Here is a 6,924-nt window from a genome sequence, read left to right as displayed (position 1 = left end):
AAGCAATCATCTTCAATATATAAAGGAGAATAACCTTTGAGCCTAAAATTCTATACCCAGACAAACTAACATTTAAAACAAACATCAGCAGGGACACCTGGGTGGCTCAGTGGTTGAGCGTCTGCCTTCAGCTCAGGGAGTGATCCCAGGGTCCTGGGATCGAGTCCTGCATTGGGATACCTGCAAGGAACCTGCTTCTCCCTCTGCCTACGTCTCTGCCTGTCTCTGTGCCTCTAATGAATAAATAAATAAAATCTTTTAAAAATATAAAAATTTAAAAAAAAATAAAACAGAGGTCAGCAAAGTATGGCCAGTGGACCAGCCACCTGTTTTTATAAATAAAAATTTCTTGGAACACAGCATGCTCATTCACGTACCTATTGCTTTTATATATGTAGTTTGTGGCTGCTTTTGTACCACAATGGCAGAGTTGAGTGGCTGTAACTGAGACCATATGGCCTGCAAGCCTAAAATACTTATTATTTGTACCATTTAAAGAAGTTTCTGGGGGTGCCTGGCTGGCTCAGTTGGTAAAGCATGTGACTCTTGTTCTCAGGGCCATGAGTTCAAGTTTCATGTTAGGCATAGAGCTTACATTAAAAAAAAAGTTTCCTGACATCTGCTTTAACGTAAAGACACTTACAGACATAAGCTCTTATGAAGTTTACTATTCAGTGACTCTTCTTGGAAGCATCATGATGAAAATTATGGGGGTGGGAGAAGGGAGTTTCAGGATAAAGAGGGAAGATTTATAAAGGAACAAGTGACAATCACAGTGGTAAAATTAATTGTTACATTAAAATAAGTATTAAAGGGGGCACCTGGGTGGCTCCGTGGTTGAGTTTCTGCCTTTGGCTCAGGGTGTGATCCCAAGGTTCTGGGATCAAGTCCCACATCAGGCTCCCTACAGGGAGCCTGCTTCTGCCTCTGCCTATGTCTCTATCTCTCTCTGTGTGTCTCTCATGAATAAATAAATAAAATATTTTTTTAAAAAGTATTAAATATTTAAGTTTTAGGGCAGCCCAGGTGGCTCAGCAGTTTAGCGCCGCCTGCAGCCCAGGGCGTGATCCTGGAGACCTGGGATCGAGTCCCACATCGGGCTCTCCGCATGGTGCCTGCTTCTCCCTCCGCCTGTGTCTATGCCTCTCTCTCTCTCTCTCTCTCTCTCTCTCTCTCTGAATTAAATAAATAAATAAATAAATAAATAAATAAATAAGTTTTAAATAAGTTTTAAATAAGGTATCCAATGCAGGTAGAATTTCATGGAGACAAGTGAGATTGTGAATAGGTAGGGAAACTCTGAAGGGCAATAAAGTTCTTGCCTTTTTGTTGGGAGTGTGGATGATCGAAGATAAAACTAATTCCAGGCAAAGTTTATTACTTCCGGATTATTTCCAAGTAATTATGCATTCTAGACAATGTTTAGCATTTAAGGGTAAGCATTACAAGATTACATACAAGGGTAAGCATTACATGTCTACAAGGGTAAGCATTACAAGCTTACATTTTTAAACTTACAGAAGGAAAAAGCAGAAAACAAACAAAAAACCAGTTAACTCAGTTATACACAACTCAAAGGCATAGTAAGAGAAATGCAAATAAGACAGCAGGAATAAACCCGAACATGTCTATGAATTTGATCCATATGACTCAGGTTACTTTTAGTTCAACATTGTTTATCATGTGCATCCTTCGTGACTGGCATTCTTATAGGCTCTAGAGACAACAGAAGCTTACATTCCAGTAAAGACACAGACACAAACCAACAGGTATGTAATATAATCTCACATAGAGGTGCTATTCATAAACAAAAAAATCAGGAGTACTTGGGTGGCTTAGTCGGTTAAACATCCAGCACTTGGTTTTGGCTCAGGTCATGGTCTTGCGATCACGGGATAGAGCCCCGCTTCAGCCTCTGCATGCAGTGTAGAGTCTGCCTTAGATTCTCTCTCCCTCTCCCTCCCACTCACTCTCTCTGTCTCTCTCTCAAATAAATAAATAAAATCTTTAAAAAAAAAAAAAAAAGCAGAGGAAAAGGCTGGAGAATGATGTAACTTGGTCACTTTGGAGGCTACTGTGTCAGTCCAAACAATATGTGATGGGCGCTCAGATTAGGGTGATATTTGTGGAAGCAATGGCAGTGATAGCATTTGGGGGAGATTATAGAGAAAGATGACAGGATTTGCAGACATAACCTATGAGAGGTAGGGAAGGGTCAGGTTACATTGACACATTACAAAGGAACATTCAGTTCTGTGTCAAAACATATGGACAAGCGCACGATAAGCCATATTATTTGTAATATTTGAAATTGCTATCCATCATGTATTGCAGGGTTCTTGCCTCACAGAGTCGAAGAATGAATCTCTTGGACAATAAGGTGAAGCAAAGTGAAAGTTTATTAAGTGAAGGTGAGAACAGAAAGGAAAGCTCTGTAGAGTGAGACAGATCCTGAATAGGTCACCACTGAGGACTTTTATGGTCGGTCTTTTATAGAAAACTGACCAGGGAAGAGAGTTAATAAATATTCGAGCAGAACTCAATTAAAAAGAGACCAGAAGAACTGTGGAACAGATCAACAAAATTGAGAGTTGGTTCTTTGAAAGAATTAATAAGATAGATAAACCATTAGCCAGCCTTATTAAAAACAAGAGAGAAAAGACTCAAATTAATAAAATCACGAATGAAAAAGGAGAGATCACAACCAATATCAAGGAAATACAAATGATTTTTAAAACATATTATGAGCAGCTACATGCCAATAAATTAGGCAATCTAGAAGAAATGGACACACTTCTGGAAAACCACAAACTACCAAACCTGGAACAGGAAGAAATAGAAAACCTGAACAGGTCAATAACCAGGAAGGAAATTGAAGCAGTCATCAAAAACCTCCCAAGACACAAAAGTCCAGGGCCAGATGGCTTCCCAGGGGAATTCTATCAAACACTTAAAGAAGAAACAATACCTATTCTACTAAAGCCGTTCTGAAAGATAGAAAGGGATGGAAGACTTCCAAACTCTTTTTATAGGCCAGTATCACCTTAATTCCAAAACCAAAGACCCCACCAAAAAGGAGAATTATAGACCAATATCCCTGATGAACACAGATGCAAAAATTCTCAACAAGATACTAGCCAATAGGATCCAACAATACATTAAGAAAATTATTCACTATGACCAAGTGGGATTTATCCCTGGGATGCAAGGCTGGTTCAACACTTGTTAAGCAATCAACGTGATAGATCATATGAACAAGAGGAAAAACAAGAACCATATGATCCTCTCAATAGATGCAGAGAAAGCATTTGACAAAATATAGCATCCCGTCCTGATCAAAACTCTTCAGATTGTAGAGATAGAGGAAACATTCCTCAGCATCTTAAAAGCCATCTACGAAAAGCCCACAACAAATATCATTCTCAATGGGGAAACACTGGGAGCCTTTCCCCTAAGATCAGGAACATGACAGGGATGTCCACCCTCACCACTGCTATTCAACATAGTACTAGAAGTCCTAGCCTCAGCAATCAGGCAACAAAAAGAAATAAAAGGCATTCAAATTGGCAAAGAAGAAGTCAAACTCTCCCTCTTTGCCGACGACATGATACTGTACATAAAACCCAAAAGAATCCACCCCAAGATTGCTATAACTCATACAGCAATTTGGCAGTGTGGCAGGATACAAAATCAATGCCCAGAAATCAGTGGCATATCTCTGCACTAACAACGAGACTGAAGAAAGAGAAATTAAGGAGTCAATCCCATTTACAATTGCACCAAAAAGCATAAGATACCTAGGAATAAATCTAACCAAAGAGGTAAAGGATCTATACTCTAAAAACTACAAAACACTTCTGAAAGAAATTGAGGAAGACACAAAGAGATGGGAAAATATTCCATGCTCTTGGATGGGAAGAATTAATATTGTGAAAATGTCTATGCTACCCAGGGCAATTTACACATTTAATGCAATCCCTATCAAAATACCATGGACTTTCTTCAGAGAGTTGAAACAAATCATCTTAAGATTTGTGTGGAATCAGAGAGACCCCGAATAGCCAGGGGAATTTTAAATAGAAAAACCATATCTGGGGGCATCACAATGCCAGATTTCAGGTTGTACTACAAAGCTGTGATCATCAAGACAGTGTGGTACTGGCACAAAAACAGACACCTAGATCAATGGAACAGAATAGAGAATCCAGAAGTGGACCCTCAACTTTATGGTGAACTAATATTCGACAAAGCAGGTAAGACTATCCACTGGAAGAAAGACAGTCTCTTCAATAAATGGTGTTGGGAAAATTGGACATCCACATGCAGAAGAATGAAACTGGACCACTCTCTTTCACCATACACAAAGATAAACTCAAAATGGATGAGAGAGCTAAATGTGAGACAAGAGTCCATCAAAATCCTAGAGGAGAACACAGGCAACACCCTTTTTGAACTCGGCCACAGTAACTTCTTGCAAGATACATCCACAAAGGCAAAAGAAACAAAAGCAAAAATGAACTATTGGGACTTCATCAAGATACGAAGCTTTTGCACAGCAAAGGATAGTCAACAAAACTAAAAGACAACCTACAGAATGGGAGAAGATATTTGCAAATGACATATCAGATAAAGGGCTAGTTTCCAAGATCTATAAAGAACTTATTAAACTCAACACCAAAGAAAGAAACAATCCAATCATGAAATGGGCAAAAGACATGAAGAGAAATCTCACAGAGGAAGACATAGACATGGCCAACATGCACATGAGAAAATGCTCTGCATCACTGGCCATCAGGGAAATACAAATCAAAATCACAATGAGATACCACCTCACACCAGTGAGAATGGGGAACATTAACAAGGCAGGAAACCACAAATGTTGGAGAGGATGCAGAGAAAAGGGAACCCTCTTACACTGTTGGTGGGAATGTGAACTGCTGCAGCCACTCTGGAAAACTGTGTGGAGGTTCCTCAAAGAGTTAAAAATAGACCTGCCCTATGATCCAGCAATTGCACTGCTGGGGATTTACCCCAAAGATTCAGATGCAATGAAACGCCAGGACACCTGCACCCCAATGTTTCTAGCAGCAATGTCCACAATAGCCAAACTGTGGAAGGAGCCTCGGTGTCCATCAAAAGATGAATGGATAAAGAAGATGTGGTTTATGTACACAATGGACTATTACTCAGCCATTAGAAACGACAAATACCCACCATTTGCTTCAACGTGGATGGAACTGGAGGGTATTATGCTGAGTGAAGTAAGTCAATCGGAGAAGGACAAACATTGGATGTTCTCATTCATTTGGAGAATATAAATAATAGTGAAAGGGAATATAAGGGAAGGGAGAAGAAATGTGTGGGAAATATCAGAAAGGGAGACAGAACATAAAGACTCCTAACTCTGGGAAACGAACTAGGGGTGATGGAAGGGGAGGAGGGCGGGGGGTGGGGGTGAATGGGTGATGGGCACTGAGGGGGGCACTTGACGGGATGAGCACTGGGTGTTATTCTGTATGTTGGTAAATTGAACACCAATAAAAAATTTATTATTAAAAATAAATAAATAAATGGAAAGAAAAAAGACCCCAAATAGCCAGGGGAATATTGAAAAAGAATTCCAGAGCCGGGGCATCACAATGCCGGATTTCAAGTTGTACTACAAAGCTGTGATCATCAAGACAGTGTGGTACTGGCACAAAAACAGACACATAGATCAAAGGAACAGAAGAGAGAACCCAGAAATAGGCCCTCAACTCCATGGTCAACTAATATTCGGCAAAGCAGGAAAGACTATCTACTGGAAAAAAGACAGTCTCTTCAATAAATGGTGCTGGGAAAATTGGACAGCCACATGCAGAAGAATGAAACTAGACCACTCTCTTACACCATACACAAAGATAAATTCAAAATGGATGAAAGATCTAAATGTGAGGCAAGCATCCATCAAAATCCTAGAGGAGAACACAGGCAACACCCTTTTGAACTTGGCCACAGCAACTTCTTGTAAGATACATCTATGAAGGCAAGGGAAACAAAAGCAAAAATGAACTATTGGGACTTCCTCAAGATAAGAAGCTTTTGCACAGCAAAGTATACAGACAACAAAACTAAAAGACAACCTACAGAATGGGAGAAGATATTTGCAAATGACGTATCAGATAAAGGGCTAGTATCCAAGATCTATAAAGAACTTATCCAACTCAACAGCAAAGAAACAAACGACCCAATCATGAAATGGGCAAAAAAACATGAACAGAAATTTCACCAAAAAAGACATAGACATGGCCAGAAGCACATGAGAAAATGCTCCACATCACTTGCCATCAGGGAAATACGAATCAAAACCACAATGAGATTCCACCTCACAACAGTGAGAATGGGGAAAATAAACAAGGTAGAAAACAACCAATGTTGGAGAGGATGTGGAGGAAGGGGAACTCTCTTGCACTGTTGGTGGGAATGTGAACTGGTGCAGCCACTCTGGAAAACTGTGTGGAGGCTCCTCAAAGAGTTAAAAATAGAGCTACCCTATGACCCAGCAATTCCACTGCTGGGGATTTACCCCAAAGATACTGATGCAGTGAAACGGCAGGACACCTGCACCCCAATGTTTCTAGCAGCAATGTCCACAATAGCCAAACTGTGGAAGGAGCCTCGGTGTCCTTGGAAAGATGAATGGATAAAGAAGATGTGGTCTATGTATACAATGGAATATTACTCAGCCATCAGAAATGACAAATACCCACCATTTGCTTCAACGTTGATACAACTGTAGGGTATTATGCTGAGTGAAATAAGTCAATCGGAGAAGGACAAACATTATATGGTCTCATTCATTCAGGGAATATAAAAAATAGTGAAAGGGACTATAGGGGAAAGGAGAGAAAATGACTGGAAAATATCAGAGAGGGTGACAGAACA

The 6,924-nt window shown here is 39.9% G+C and overlaps 1 non-coding gene across 1 annotated transcript; it reads left to right on the top strand.

Annotated features, from left to right (window-relative positions):
- Window positions 1–512: 512 nt before the first annotated feature.
- Window positions 513–585, top strand: TRNAK-CUU (transfer RNA lysine (anticodon CUU)). Its single transcript has one exon. It is a non-coding gene; the product is annotated as a tRNA-Lys (tRNA).
- The last annotated feature ends 6,339 nt before the right edge of the window (window positions 586–6,924 follow it).

This window comes from Vulpes vulpes, chromosome 6 (genome assembly GCF_048418805.1).
Source record: "Vulpes vulpes isolate BD-2025 chromosome 6, VulVul3, whole genome shotgun sequence".
NCBI lineage: Eukaryota > Metazoa > Chordata > Mammalia > Carnivora > Canidae > Vulpes > Vulpes vulpes.
The sequence above is the reverse complement of the archived record's forward strand: the minus strand, read 5'-3'. Positions and strand labels throughout refer to the sequence as shown.